Source organism: Apteryx mantelli, chromosome 2 (assembly GCF_036417845.1).
Source record: "Apteryx mantelli isolate bAptMan1 chromosome 2, bAptMan1.hap1, whole genome shotgun sequence".
Lineage (NCBI taxonomy): Eukaryota > Metazoa > Chordata > Aves > Apterygiformes > Apterygidae > Apteryx > Apteryx mantelli.
In genome coordinates this window covers 138,204,250-138,220,933 of record NC_089979.1, presented here as the reverse complement: position 1 = coordinate 138,220,933, position 16,684 = coordinate 138,204,250, and the positions used below count along the sequence as shown (strand labels likewise).

Sequence of the window (16,684 nt, the reverse complement as noted above, 5' to 3'; positions counted from 1 at the left end):
AATAAAACATAGATAATCATCCAAAATTCTGGGCTGCTTTTGCATACTGAGCTGTCCCATTGAACCTTTCCAATCTCATCTCTTGTACATGCATTTTTAAGCTCTCTCTTGCTCCATCTTCTCTACTCATTTTAGTATGGCATTCAGATTTATAGGTGCATCAACTGTAATTTACATACGGATAGAGAACTGAGTTGAAATGATCAAAAGGAATGCACAAATAAAAGATGTAATCCAGCACTGAAGATGTCAGAAACCAAAAGGTTTCAGGCAAAATAAATACATAGTACAGGAAGGTTCTTACATGATGTGGAGACCCAGATTAAGTTTCTAAAAATAAGACAGAGCAAAATCATGTGGAAAGAAAATTATAGGATGACTTAGAAAAGGAAATTTTAAATAAATAATGGCTGGTTTTTTTCTTAAGCTTAATGGTTCCTCGTATATAACAGCTTGAAAATGTAGTGTGAAGTAATCACAACTTTAAAAAAATCATAAAAACTTTTGTATATATATAGGCTGTTATTCATGAAATCTTTTAAATATCTTTAAACTCCGATGATTTGAGTGGCGTTTAGCATGTACTTAACTGTTAAAGAAGTACAGACCAGTTAGGTAGTTCATTATTGTCTTTTCTCAAAAAATGGGACCTTAAAAGGCAAGGCTCTTTAGAAACTACATAGTTAGAAAGAAAAATTCACCCTAGCAAGCTTCTACTCTTTGCAGCTGCAGTTTTGCTGATTCTCTGAAGTCAGAGTTAATTAATAGAAGATTTGGTCTGTGGACTTTAAATAACATACTGAAAATCTCTGTTTTGGGGAGAGGCGGGTTTAAAGTTGATTATTCCCTGAAATGCATTTTTCAAACTGATTACCAGAGCTGGTAAAAACATAGCCATTGATTCAGACTTTATTTCTGTGGATATATATATATATATATATATATATATTTTTTTTTTGTCTGGCCTTATATCAAAACGTGTCTAAGATGCTAAATGTTAAAACCCTGTTCCTGCGTTAGTATCCACTTACTGGCCATTCTGACATATAAGCCGCTGATCAGCTCATCCTTTATCTTGACTACCCAAGCTTCTCTAGTTCACTTTCCAAAGTCAAATTAGAAACCCTGGTTAAGTAGGCACTATTTCTAAATAGGAATAGCTAATTACAAGATTCCATTTTTGATCCCAGACTTTCTAGCCTCTTCAGCATTTCCAATCTAAATTTTTATCTGAGTGCAAACAGCCTTTTTTATCCTTCAAGTTTGTGGCCCTCCCTTCCCTACTTCAAATTAGACTCTTTCTGAGCTGGAAGGGAGGTTTCACTGAACACCTGAGACCCTCCACTCTGGCCTTCTAATTAACTAATCGTCCTAGTAATTTTTCCCACAGTGTCAGCATTTATCTCAGACAATTTGTATTGCTGTCCATTTCCTTGTTTTTCTGACCTTTTTTTTTTTTAAATAATTCAGTAATATCATGGACCAGATTAGAATCTCTTTTCTTCATGCATTTGCCTCTTATGGTAAATTGTTTCCATATTTCTCAGTAACAGATGCTTCTTGCTTCAAGGCAAGATCCAATTTCTATGGCAAATAGCACAGCTTCCTGGAATGTTTTTGGCCTTTTTTTTTCATTGATCTTAAATTGGAAATTCACGTCAGTTGTTAGATATGCCCTGAAAACAAATCTCTGTAGATCATCTTGTAGTTCATCTTAGGTTCCCTCTTTTCCTCTTGGACTCGCTGGTCAGCAAGGAATAAACTCTGCAGCACTCATGGATATGGGCCTTTTCTGGGTTGCTGAAACCCTAGTTTCTGTGAATCTTTGCCATTCATTTGCACTATGAAGTTTTACTAGTTTTCCATTTGCTTTAGATTTAAGCAGAAATACACACATATAAGTTTCATGCAGCTATCTTAAATGAAGGACAGTGGTTAAACCTACAAGTTTCAAGATGCTTTAACACAAGTTAAATATTAATTATTAGTCTCTAATGTAGATTGGTGGTGATATAGCCTTAAATCTAAAAGATGCACCTATTGAAATATGTATGGAACTACTGAAATACGTTTAGCTTTATATCATGGAATGGGAATAATTAATTTAATATTTCACATGTCAAAAGATTAACGATAACAGTTATCTAGTGGTTTGCCTTGTAATTTCATAAATTTGTTCAAATAATGAATGATAAGGCATAAACATTAACTCTTGTAGGAATGGCATATCACTATTTTCTAATTCTTTTTCACTATTCTTTGTTGACCTTATACAGATGGATATTTTATCTGTATGTCAGAAAGTAACTGTATTCATTTTTGGCTGTAAATTAAACTCCTGTTTTCAAAAAGTTAGGATTTGCTATAAAATGACTAGCTGATTGTCTTTATTTCCATCCACAGAAAAAATATCACACAATAGTGTTGTTGATAGTTTCCAAAAAAGTCATCATTATTTTTTTCAGTTTCAAGAATCCATATTTCCTTTGTGCAGGAAATAGGTGGAAAGGCCTAAGATACTTGCCCACAGCAGTTTTGATTTGAGTATATGTAAAAAAGTACCAATTCTAAACTATCTAAGAATATGTTTTGAGTGTTTTTACCTACGGAAATTAAGGATATGTGTTCTGCATTTCATATATAGACATCCTCAAAATTTTATAGCTTTGAGCAATAATAGATAAAATAAGGCCTGATCCTGTGAGCTCTCATTTCTCAGTGAGCCTGGGTTTTCCATCTCATGTCCATGTTTGGTAGAAAAATACACATATTTTGTTTTTCTGGTTTGCATTCATTTGCATCGAATTTGCAATTTGTAATTAATTTTGTAGTCTATTTTTTCCTGAAGTACTTCTCAGTTTATTATTATTATTATTATTATTATTTAATATAGCCTGTGGAACACTGAACACTGATTAAGTGTTGTATGCTTTCTGTTATCTCTGAAGCACAACGGATGAAGTATTGTGAATTTGGCACTGTGTAATGTAGCATTTTGCTTGCTGTGCAGCACTAACAAACAACACATCAGTAGTCATGCCTGTCTCTCATTTAAATGCAACCTCACAGTCACACTGCATGTTACAAATATCTGGGAGCTGTGTGATTAGTTAACATCTTGTGCATAACCCTTAAAATTATAGCAAGTTCTCAGGAGATAATTAGCTTTCTGGGTACCCCTAGTGAAATGAACTATAGCTTAGCAATGTTAGGCACTCCGTGTTCGATGTCTCCAAGGAATGGTGGCCTGAAAATGCCTTAAAAGCAGCGTTTGAGTGTCTTCTACATTCAAAAAAAAAAAAAAAAAAAAAAGTGTGAGAAAAAAGGCCTTATTTATTTATTGTTGTTATCAAGATTGCCATAGCTTCCTATCTTCTAATTTTCTTTTCTTTTCTCTTTTAGCAGTGTAAATAAAGGGAGTTCAGTAGGCACTAGCCCTCCCTTACTGAAGTCAGCTCCCCTCTGCTCCAGAGTTCAGATCTCATGTTTGTTATGTGTAGAATAATCCAGAGGATGTGCTATGGTCTGCAGGAGGAGGGGTTAAAAAGTAAGAAGTAAAAATGCAGTGTCTAAGAGTACAAGTGCTTGGGAATGAAGTGCTGTTGTTATTACATGCTATGTTTTCTATATGTGCTTTTTCCTGTCCAAAATGTTTAACTACTCATTGCAGACAAATCTTGCTTGACCTTTTAATCTCTGCACAAATCCATTTTTTAGATTCAGCAGGTGCTTTACAGGGCGCTGACAAGCATCCTCTGGTGAAGTTTCTGTGGTGAATATGTTACTGCTCCCTAGCTTTCCAGCTTACTGCTTTACTAGAGGGAAACCCGTTTGTATCAGAAACTGGAAGGCAGCTGTAAATCTTTCCCATTCATCACAGTACACTGGCTTAAATTTCCGGTTAAGATACGTTTGAGTTTATTGAGGCTGTGAATTCAGACAGTGAGATTCAGTCAAAGGTTCCTTTTTTCTGTCCCTGTTACAGGAGCTCTGTATAGAAGCGGTAGAATTGTTACTGTCAGTAACATTTTAAACATCTGAACAGTCCTGAAGGAATGTGTATATTTAGATTGCCATGATTTCCATTTGCTTCCATATCCCTGTCAATAATGGCACAATGTGCTTTTTTAGTTAAAAACAGAGTGTATGTTACTTTCTTCTGGCAGAAGTTCCTATCCTCCCTATCATTTATCTTTAAAACTTAAATTATTTCAAGAAAAAAAATGGGGAGAACTTAAATTATAGCCCCTTCTTTCAAAAATCTAACAACAAGCACATGCACAACCTGCCACATGGTTAAAAAAGTTAAACACAAAGACTTGGGGTTACAGCATGGTACACAAGAGACTCCTTTTAATTCTCTTCTGCATGCCTTCATTAGAGTGTTTTTTTTATAGGTATTAGCAGAAAACTGCAACTATCGTATACTCTGCTGTATACTTAGCATGCTTCTCTCTACACTAACAACTGAACAAACATTTCAAATCTGAGTCACTTTATACACTCTCTCATTTTCAAGGCAAGATATCTTTTAGAAATCAGTTATTTTTATTCCCAACTGCTCAAATTAACTCAAAATTACAGTGAAATACAAAATTCATTTCAGATTCATGAAAAGTGAAACTGTTGTTTTAGCATGTTTTCAATGTTCCTGTTACTGTATTTTTTTGTTTTGTATTTTTTTCATAGCCAAATCTTAAAATTATCAGAACAGGCATTTTACACTTGCAGAATGAAAGCAAATCATCTGTAGCATAGTATGCAGTCCGTATAGTCTATACACTCAATATAGACTATAGATTTTAGATTTTTGAGTCATTGTTTTTGAATTAATCGCTTCTTTTTTATTTTGCTCTCTTATTCTTTTTTGTTTTGTGTTTCTCCCTAAAAAATGTTTGAGAGTGCAGTACTTTGTATAGATTCAGGGAAAGAGGTGTTTTCAAAACTTCCATTTGTTTCATGAAATAATTTCTCAGCCATATCCATGTGCAATGTTTTAAAGCTTATGATCCTACTCTGAAAAGGCTATTCTAAGCTTTCAGTGTTCACAATATTCTCTTCTAGCACTGGAAGATTCTGTATAATAACTTCAGAATTAAAATGTTTTGAAGGCTTCTAAATATAAGTTATAGCTGCAGCTGTCAGGAAATGGCATTTTGACAAAATTGAACTTTTTAAAAGAAAGTATCAATTTTGATTAAATTTGCTTGAAAGGTGTTTTCTAATTTGAAACAAAGCATTTCAGTAGGCTCACAGCATTCTCTACATTTATTGCAGTATAATGCTGCAATTTGTTTCAAAATTACTTTTCATTTTGAGATTCACTGAAGACTATGATATAAAGCATAACTGAGAGTTGAAGTCTGTTTGAAACATTTCAGTATTATCAAAATAAAACATTTCTATTGACCTTTAGATGCTTTTTTCCCCTCAAAAATTTTGTGTAAGAAACTTCAAATTTTATTTTCATTTTAATTGGATCTATTTTGAAGGGCCAAAATTCTCATGGAATTCCAGCTTTTAACCAATTCTCATAATAATTTTTTCTCTGGAACAAAGCCAGTTGGACTTGCTGAGAAAATTATGCAAAGATGTAAGCATGGAGATATCTTTAACCATGTTGCTCTAAAGGCTAAAGGCTCCCGCTGATTGAGTGGATTTTGGTCCTACTGTCTTTCCCAGTGCTCATATTGCCCATCCAATTTGGCCTTCAAACTTCAGCTTTATTAGCTGCCATCTCTCAAAAGGAAGAAGGCTTGGTTAGGTTTTTGATGGGGTGTTGATGACGCAGCTGTATAGGATGGTCTGAAGAGCCCTGAAAGGCCTTTCATATATCACGGAAGAAAGCCTGAAGACATGGCCTGTGAGAGATGAAAGAAAGGGAGAAATAACACATAACCAGTTTCTGACCCAGAGAGAGTAATAAACAACACTCAAATGAATAGTTGTACAAAACAAACAAGCAAAAAGGAGTTACTTCTTAATATCTAATTGCTTGATCGAGGATCCGATTGGCTTTCCAAGAATCACTCTACTGTGTCAATTGTTTTTCCCAAGGAATACAGATGTTCAGTTTCCTCCTCTCTACAAATAACTGTAGAGGAGGTTACTACACTATCTTGAGAAGCAGAAGACTGAGGATTTGGTCCACTGTTTTGCCACATAATCACCTATTGTGACATCTAATGTAGTGTGAGGTCAAACATACCCTCTGGCCCTTCCCCTCCAGGATGGAAGAATCCATCTTCGTTAGGCAGCTAAGCTCTTTCCCCGGGGTACTAGGGGACTTAGATGCCTTGGAAAGGGAAATAAAATCTAAGAGATATGTGGCTGTCTACATTTACAGAATTAATGAACAGGCAGGACAAGTTTCTAAGCCTTACAAGGCATCAGGAGAGCACATCTCCTGTGTTCATCTGAAGCCCAAAGCCATCTCTTACCAATAAGGTAATGCCTATATGCTCTGTTTCGAGGAACCTGATAAGGCTCACTTATGCCTGTTAAAATGCAACTAAGGGGAAAAGAGCAATATTTCTCTCTGTTTATGTAGTTCTAAAGTGAATGGTTGTTAATTCCAATGCAAATAGGAGACCTGCCTGAGGACTTCCCAGATCACATCACCCAGGTCCCAGGTTGATACTCTAAATACTCTCTTCTTGGGAGCACTTTCAAATAAAACTCAAGTAGTGTGCAGAAGGCAATTCAAGATACATTGAGCCAGAAAGAAAGTGAAGAGGAGGCTTACCTCTCTGACTTAAAGGCCTTGTAAATGGGATGACCTCACATCAAGGCTTTTCCCTTAAGACTATTTCTCTATTGTAGGATAGTAAGATAGTCCTGTCAATGGAACCAGAATCCCAAAGTCTTTCTCTGGCACTGCCATTCTCTCCCTGAATTCCTATTCTCTAGCCTATATGCATTATCTATTCATCCTGTTATGTTATAAAAATACTCTACTCTCAAACCATACTATAAATTAGATTGAACCAGCTAGCATGTGTTAGGCATAATAAATCATTCACCATAGCATCTTGGAACTTTTAATTTAAACAAAGCAAAACCCAGTAATGTAAGAGGACACAGCAGAGTTTTAATTCTCTTCAGGACTGGATGGAAGTTTTCAGCTTAACAGTTTTGCATTGTAGTAGGTTGGTTCTGCATAAATCCCATTTTAAATGTTTAAAACTCTACTAGATCTGAACCTGAGGCTCAGTTATCTAAAGTTGTCTGATTCCTATCAAAATCAATGGGTTGGCCACCTGAGTCTTTTAGAAATGTGATCATTTGTCTCCAGTGCTTCACTTCATTGTGTGTAAAATAGAAATTAAGGAATTTCCTTTCCTTTATAGAGGAGTTGGTATTCATTAGCTTTGGTAATGAAACTATACATGAACCTCACACGCATCACAGAGGTCAGTAAGATGAGTGACAAAATTATTCTTTACTCTCTAAGCTGGAGCTAAATTGTTAAGCCAAGGAGGCACTCTCTAGTCCATTACCCAGTCCTCTATATTTTACTTTTTTGTCAATAAAAAATAACATACAGATCGAATGTGAAATTTTCCTCTGTGTGGAAGGCCAACAAAAGGCCCATGCCTCACCAGCCTTCCAGAAGAGAATGACACCTCAACAGAACAGTCAGTGTTAATGGTTAAAAAATGAGACATTCAGAACCTATGTGTCAAATATGCAGGGCCGAATTCTTAACCCTGACTGACAATCTTGCCTGGCTGAAGAGGGCGCATAGGGCAGAAAGCCACCTTTGGCTGAGGCAGCCAAAGATAAATTCTCCTGAGAGAGATGGCAGAGTTGATAAAGAGTTTGTTTACTCAGCTAAAGAGCCTTCTACCAAGATGCTGGAGGGGGTTTTTTGTTTGTTTGTTTGTTTTTTAAGGTATCCTTCTCTGAGCAGCATGCTTTCAAATACTCTTTAATGAAAGTTAAGGCATTCACTGTCTTGACGCTAAAATAGGTTCCAGTGCTTCACTATATAAACACCAAACCCACACAAGCTTGATTTGGGTTCCCATGGAACGTTTCAGAATATATGATTACAATGACAGAAATGATTTTTTCAAGTAGTTGCCTAATTTATAAGTAAGATGATCACAAAAAAGTATAGTTCTTCAGTTTGGCTCCTCATCCTTTAAGGTAAAATTTTTGATCCTTGTTGGTGAAAAAGAAGGAGAAATTCCTCTAAAGTCTTCCACTGGGAGGACAGCACTTGTATAAAAGAGTCCTGGCTGGAACTGGACAAGTAATGCTCATTCATACATTTCCTTCCTTCCTAATGCTGAAGAGGCAGGAGAAAAAGAGTAAGCAGAAAAATAGCCTGATACAGATGTTCTACCTTAATACTCACGGTGTCGTAGTGATTCCTCAGCCAGCTGGTACAGTTTATATTATAGCTTCCTTGCTGCTTAAACTGGACTTTGGGTTGGAGAATGGAGTTATCTGTAGATTTAGTTTCCTGGGTTTGCCTGCGTAAGATACCATTTAAATGGGCTTTGTCAGGAACATTAAAATAGTTGACCCTTCTGCATCTTAAGTTTATTTAAATTCTGCAGTAGGAGTTAATAGGCAGGATTTGCGTATGGGTGAGTCAGGTCTCTATCTAAAAAAAAAAAAAAGGTGAGAAGTTAGTAAATTCAAAGATTGGCAACTGTGCTTTAACTTGGAGCTTGAGTGGGCTTCTTTGGAATAGTTATGACTGCAAAAGGGTGTCTTGTCTTGCAGCAAAAAATAATAGCGTCCCATGTATTCTGACTTGGTCACCAACTGCTCTTCCTGAATAGCACTTCTGCTGTGGCAATGGAGATGTTGTTTTGGCCATTTATGGAGGAGATGATTCACTGCAAAAATGTCATTTGTGGCTAATGATCACCTGCAGTGTTACAGGGTTTTAAACAAATGTAAAGCAAAAAGAGAAAAACCACTGCTGCATTAAAATCCCCAAAGATTTTGCTCTTAAATCCGTAGCTATATTGTTTGGGTTTTGTGAAACGATCTGACAGTTCAAAAAAGTCACATGGAGGAAAGGGAACTATAATAATTGACACAATTAGTTCAACTTGCTGGAGGAGTCTTTTAATGGAAAGCCTTGAGTTTTCTAACTGATCTTCCCCTTGCAGATCTCAGCTGTTTGAGAATTGGGCTCTAAGTCGTCTTTTCACAATGATTTTGTTTTTGTAAATTAATGATCTAAGTGATTTATTATTCAGTTCTTCCACTGCTGCTTTATTTCTGTTGATCTTTGTTTTTCTGCTTAATTTCTATAAATTACTGTACAGTTTCCCATAAGGTATAATTAAGCAGAATTGCTAAAGTTTTAATTATTGTGTATTATAGATGTTGAAAGCAACATTAGCACTTAGCTTTTAAAAATGTGATAGTATATTTATAAGAGATCATTTATAAACACATTTACATATAGTTAAGATGAAAAAGGTATTTGAATTGTAGTCATTAGCATTTCTTCAAACATATGGCATACCAGCAGAGGCCATGGGCCATGCCTTCATTAACTGAACACTGTTTCATCAGTATCTCAGCTTCCTGCTGTGCCACCCTGTGGCGTACCCTTCTGTCCCTGAGGTTTCAGTGACAAGGGACAATATGTCCCCAAGGTGAAAATCTGGGAAATAACACAGATTAGCCCTTAGAGGAGTTCTTATAATTATTTAATCATACTTAGGAAAGAAATACACAGTACCACAAAAGAAAAACATTAAAATCTTACCAGCCAGCTATTTTCTGAGTTGCAGGGTATGATGGTCTCTTCAGTTCACCATGAATATAACTACACTAGAACATGACAGCTTTATGCTCCCCATTATAAGGCTGGCCTGTTTCAAATTTGCTCGTATAATGGGCAAAGCCTGCATTGGTACTAATAGGTATCATGGGTCAATTATCATTCATTGGCCATAATGTTCAGGTGATGGATCAAGATTTAACTTCTCTTAACGATAGCTCATGCAGCCATTTAATTTTATTTCCTAATAAAAAATGGAAAAGGAATAAAAATATTCATATAAATGTCATAGTCATATTTTATTTGTACATTTCTCAGGTATATAAAGAGAGGTTAATATGACATGCAAAGACATTTGTCTTAAGTCATTAAGTTCTTTAATGCTGCTGTGGTCATATGATATTCTTTGCTAAAAAAATATACTTTAAAAAGCTGTAAGTATTGTGTGAATTTAAAAACAACTTATGTAATTTATTTTAAAAAATGACATTTTTGAAAGTAGGGTTAGTTTGGTGGAAGGTGGGGGTTCTTGTTTTTTTTAAGATGTATCTTTTCAATATTTCCCAAATCAGCTTTTCTTTCTAACTGTGATGATGGAAAGTAGGAAAAAGCATCAAAGTAGGAAATCAGTGTCAAAAATATTTGTGCAATTTATTGTCTATATTGCTCTGGTCTCCTCCATTTATACACTTCTAAGAAGAGTCAGAGCTCTACAAATGTTAGTGAATACATTCAGTCTTTGGAATCCAATCAGTAAAGTCTGTTCTTGGATTTAGAGGTGGCAAATAACAAGCAGAGTTGACATATTTAAACTATAACTATAAAACGAGGTATTACGGGAATTCTTTTCTAATATTAAAACACACATTATACTGTAATCTAGTCTGTTCTTGTACCTACAGGATGAGCTACTTTTCAGCATGTATTTAGGCAGAGCAATACAAAATCTATTGGAGTTTAGCCTAGTACAGATGGAGAAAGTGTAAACTTACAAAGCAATCTTAATTTGTATCATTACAAGCACCTGACATAATTTATATGATTTATATACTTTCTCAGTTTTGGTCAGATGTAATTGTGGCAGAAGGTTTAGAAACAGTTTGGTAGGTAGTCAAGCTAAAAGTATTTAAATTGGCCTAACTCAATTTTTACCTTCATTCTTTTGATAAAGGAGGGACCTAAAAATCTCTCCTGTTGCTGAAGTATCCACTGTTAAACAGTGGTGCAATAGAAAGCTCTCAGTAACTCTATCCCTCAGACCCTGACATTAGTCTAGTCATCACAACAATCATTAGCAAAATGAAAAACACTCAACCAGGGTATCTACATTCTAATAATATTAATGCTTTCACTCTATTACACACAAATGTCAAATGTGGCAAAAATCACTGAACTTCAAATATATACATAACAGATTTTGATATATAGAAAGCACCAGTTTTTGTTATTCTCACTCAACAGCAAAATTAAAGATACAGTGCCAAGGAGGCCCATACCATTTGCAATCTGTGGCGTTTCCAATGTATTTTCAACAATATTGTAAATATTTATGGAGTTTTATAAAGACTCTATGCTTCCTTCTGTTTGTGATGCATCAACAAGACACAGTAGGATATCATAGGCAGATATTTACTTCTGGGAATTCCCTTTTGGACTCTTTTTGGTTGAAAACCGCTTCATGACACACAGTACCGCAAATCCTCAGAAATGTACCATGCTATTATTGCCAGCTGAGTTCTTCCAAGTAAAGATGACATCAGCCATCTGTCATGTTATGCTAATCCTAGGAAAGAAAGCCAGCTGAAGTGAAAATTAATACCTTTTGTATCCATTAGCCAAGTATTTATATTAAAAAATGAAATGATTAAAATCTCACAAGTGAAGCTAATTATTGTAAGTGAATAATCCTTTCTGAGTAAACTATGTACCTAAAATGTATTTGTCTTTTTACTTACCTAAAGTAAATTATGCCATGAACATATGTTTAAAATGCTGTTTTCTTCCTAGGTATTGGTAGATAAGGAAATACGCCACCAAGTAGTGATTATCCTCCCTTCTGCTCACATACTGGACCTGCTTGCTAAACTCTGCCAGGTGCTGGGTAGCTGCGTGAATGTTCTGCCTTGTTTTGCTGAGCTAAATGGAACTTGCCCAGCACCTAGCAGAGAAGAAATGACATCCTCCATCACAAACAACTCTGCTGATCAGTAACAAGAGTGCCTAAATTAGCAGTAACTTCATAATGAAATGTTTAGAAAACCTGATTGGTATCAGGTACCTGCTACTCCAGAGAGTAGGGGAAGTGTCAATGAGGAAGCCTTTGGGGTAAGTTGTACCATTAATTTATGGGGAGACTAACTCTGTGGGCTTTTGCCTTATTTCTTTGCCACAGAGAGGTGCTCAATAGCACATTTCCGGAAATTCAAATGCGGAATGTGGCATCTAAAAGAACTGTTCATGAAAGCTCATCACAATACAATTAAGGCTTGAACAATAAATGTCAAGAAGTTAAAAACTGAAGATTTGTTAAGAACAGCCAGCTAGGCCTTTCCTTGATAATTACATAGTATGGTACAGTCATAGGGAGGAATCCTAAAGCACATCCATGCTTAGTTCAGTGGTGTAGACATTAACTCTTTTAGAGCTGTAGAAGCTCTTTTAGCTCTTTTGAGAGCAGTACAAGAAGCAGCACAGAATGAAACATTCTCACATACAACTATAAAAATAAATAATCATATAATATTCCATTTGCCCACAATATCTTTTCCCTGCTTTTTAGCAGCTAACATTGTGACGCAACAGGCTTTCCTTCTAATCGAAAATTGTATTTTGGGATGTAGATTCACACAAAATGGAAAATGAAGAAAATGAAAGAGAGAGCTTTTCTTGGAATGTATTGCTCTTTCATTTGTTTGTAATTTAGAATAAGGGATAGATGGAATGAAATCTTTAATTAGATAATTCATTAATACAGAGCTGAGAAGCAATAAGCAAAGGATTTTCTTACAAGTTCTTCTTCTTTAGCTACTCAGCTTGTTGAATCTTCTAATGATTCTAGTTGGTTTCTAATACACCAGTTTGTGGCACTTGGAAGCTGATGGGGAAATATGAATTTATTTCTCATGTTGGCCTACTTGATTTTTGGCTTGTAAGATTGCTGTAGCATATTTCTTTTAACCACAGGTTTCAATTTAATCATCCATATATGATGCTTAGAATGTGTAAAGGATGATCAACGTTTATATTCCCTAGTAGCAGTACTGCCATTTCAGTATGTACTATTTGCTGTAACAACTTACAACATCCTATCAATTCTGGAATCTGATACTGTGTTTAAATAACTATCACAGCTTTGACACATGCTTGAAAATATGCATAGCAAACTGTTTATTCTAAGCTAGACAGATTTAACATTAAAAACCATGTAAATCTATCAACATCAAATCAGAATTAAACCTGTCGGGGAAACTCTTGTGAACAGTCTTTCTTCCACTAATATTAATTTGCCAAAAGTGAGTACTTCTAATTAAATGTAATAATAGCTATAAAAGATTTGGAGAAGGCTGTTCAATTCCAAGATAACTTTTTTAATCAGCAGAGGGAAAAGAATAAAAAGTCCTGTCACAAATTATTGTATAGTGGTTCAGCTGCTCATGTCAGATATCAGAAATCCAGTTTCAAATCTCTGCTTTCTTTCACATTGCCAGTATATCCCTGACCACTTCATGCCTGGACCATCTTGAATAAGTCTTTTTTGCTTTGTAGAAATAATTTAATATTCTGACAAAGAGGACTAAGTTTGGGTCTCCTGCAGGTGAATGACAGAGATTAATCAGCTTCATTCTCTTTCACCTATTTTAATGCCCTGTTTTCATGTGCATAGCATGTTGTTTATCTCTCTCTCTCAAAAAAAAGTAAGTGCACTTTTAATATTTGTAAATAATACAAGGGAAAATTTACAAAACACAGCTTGCTTTCACCTGAAGAATAGTAGAACTGATAATTTCTTAATAAGAGAAAGCTTAAAGGTGGAAAGGAAATAAGAATGTTAGCTGTACTTGATCATGCAATGTAATGGCTCCAGTAGAAAATTATCACTGTTCATGAATTATGTCTTCAAGTATCTAAGGCTGTGACTGTCTGAGTGCTTGTTTTCTAGAAGAAGCACTTTTGAGAGGATGTAGACTATCTGAGAGGTTTACATGCATGAAAATAAGTAGTCATTTCTTAAAAAAAAAAAACAACTATGAAAATTGGAAAAAAAAGAGTTTTCATGAGGTAGATGTAGTTTGAAAACTTTTTCCAGTGATTTGGATGTGCTTAGGTAGAAAACTCAAGATCCAAGTCAGAACTCCAAGTTAGGCAAACATCTTGAGTCAGAATCAGCTGCTATCAACTCCCAAATTTTCTAGAATGTCTTGTTTATTTATTTTTATAATATGAAAGTTTGAAAGGCCTCAGGTTTGTCCTGACACAAAATGAGAGTGTTTGAATTTATGGCTACATATATAAAACTGAGGCAGCTGAAGTTTTAGGTTAGTGAATTCACTTTAGCTAGTGAATCAGTTCTGAAATTCCAGTTACCCAATCAGATATTTAAACACATTCTCTGCCACTAAAATTACTAAGATTTCTACTTTTCAATAGATTTTTCTATCATTTCTGATACTGACTGTCAGACAGCACTATCTTTAAGGGAAAATTAGCACTATAAAGTTCAATTTAATATTTTCAGATTGTGAATCTCTAACAAAAGTTCCCCTTCTGTTTTTTTTTTTTTTCCAAACATGTCTTTAATTTTGATTCTGACAGAACAAATGTTACTAACTTAAAAACCAAACCTCGGCATGTGTTGTCTTTTTGTAGTAAGTGAACCTCTGTTTAAGTGGGATTCTGAAGGCATTTCTCCTGGATGGAGTTCCTGAATGCTATTATGGAGTACTATGGAACTGAAGTTGTGTAGCTCTATGGGTGATGTTCCATGAGGGTTTCTTTCCCTTTGTTCATCTTGAAATTAAGCCTAAAATAATTTCCATTTGCTTCTGCTGCTGTGAAAATCCTCTCATTCTCTTAGCTTTTAATAAAAATGACTTCCAAGAGGATCAAAGTGTGATTTTTCTGCTCACCTTATTTGGATGAGAGGGGGGGAGGTAGGGCAAAGCACTCATTAAGACCTCCATTCTGGAGACATTTGATGGAATTGGAATGCCCGTTTTGTTCTGGTTTGCATTTTGGTTTATTGCTTAGTTTAAAAAAAAATTCCAGACATCCATACTAAAAAGAATTTCTTGAAAAATGTGACTCAGTTTCAGAATCTGCAGCAAGACATGCATTGCCCTGCAGGAATACTGAGAGACATTTACTGTCTCATGAAACATTAACAACATGATTGCCAGTGCTACCCTACCAAATCCCCACCCAGAAAGAAATTCTGTGCAACTGAAGAAGAAATTACAGTGAGCCATATGCAGGCCAAGAAAAGGGAATGTTCCTGCTCTGCTCCTTCTCTGAAACAGGGAAAATTCCCTTTCCTCTGCTCTGCCCTCAGCATTCCAGGAGAGAGTGGGCAGGGTAATGTGAAGGTACATGCAGAGCACCAGCCAATGAATGCCAATGAATTTCTTGCCGCTTCCAGTTTAAGAAATTACTTACTAAACAATAATAACATGACTGTGATTTGTTTTCTTTATTCTTTCTAAAATATTGGAGTGGAAGGAGTAGAGGCAGGAGGTGAAGGGAGTTGCTTTGTTCTGATTTGTTCCTTTAGACCTTGAAATCAGATCAAGATCGTCTGATCTTGGGAGGCAAGAGTTGTTCCAGGAAAAACAGATATTGAATACACAGATTACATTTATCCCCTGCCACTCAAAAAGGCAAAATGGTCTTTAACCTCCTGTGCATTATGCAGCACTTGGATAAAAAAAATGCCTTTGGAGTTGCTGAGTGGACAGTAACTGGATAAAAGTTGATCTCTCGATCAGCACCTGAATCGCTCTTCAAGGAAAAAGACAAGTTGGTCCTGGCAGCAAATTGGATCAAATGCAGACAAATACAAGAACAAGATAAAAGGCTGTACTTCAGTCATAGTAGAAGAAATTACATTTATTTATTTTGGAGTGATTACTTCAGCTAGCTGCTTTTTTGAAGGATGAGTGTCAACCTGGATAGCCACCATTCTATCTCCAATAACAATCCCATTGAAAAACAAGATGTGATTTTTCAAAATAGCACTTCTGTGACTTCAGCCCAGTTACAGAATCAGGATCTCTAGAATTAGAATCTTTTAGTTATCACCTATCTCAAAAAGAAAATATCTGTCTGCTTTATAACCCCTTAAGATTTGGAAAGGTGATTTATTACCTTTGCAGTATAAGAGTCCACTCGCATAAGCCATTTCTGAACCCAGAAAACCGTTAAGACTATCCCCTGGAATTTAGTGTCTCTTTATTGAATAACTCAAATGGAGCTGAGGGAAAAAGGTAAGTGTATCTTATTAAAGATAGGTCAGAAGAAGTAATGATTTGTGATTCTTTGATTTCCAAATAAAATTTATGTCATATATTAAGTAAAAATTTTCAGATGAAAATAAATCATACTTTCTTTTTACTTTAGCATATCCATTTACTAATGAGGAAATAAAGCAAAACTAGATATTTCTTCCTCTCCTTTTTTTACCTGGGAGATTTAATAAGAAAGAAGCAGCAGCTTGGAATTAAGCACAGGTAAGAGAAAGATTTCTTTTTTTTTTTTTTGGTGAAAAAAAAAAACAAAATATTTTATTTATTTATTTATTTATTTTTGATCAAGTTAACAAATCTCCATTTTTTTAATCCTTGGTTTAAATGAGGCCCTTTCTGATGAAGTAATAGTTGATGAACATTTCACAAGCCGGGTCACTAGCTGCAGAGTGATCCTTCTCCATTTTGAAGG

At 35.3% G+C, this 16,684-nt stretch overlaps 1 long non-coding RNA gene across 1 annotated transcript in view; it reads left to right on the top strand.

Annotated features, from left to right (window-relative positions):
* The window catches only part of LOC106483419 (uncharacterized), a 179,562-nt gene extending 163,175 nt beyond the window's left edge, over window positions 1-16,387 (top strand). Inside the window, exon 4 of the long non-coding RNA XR_010883606.1 lies at window positions 16,367-16,387. This is a non-coding gene — a long non-coding RNA (uncharacterized lncRNA). The remainder of the gene's footprint in view (window positions 1-16,366) is intronic.
* Window positions 16,388-16,684: the final 297 nt, after the last annotated feature.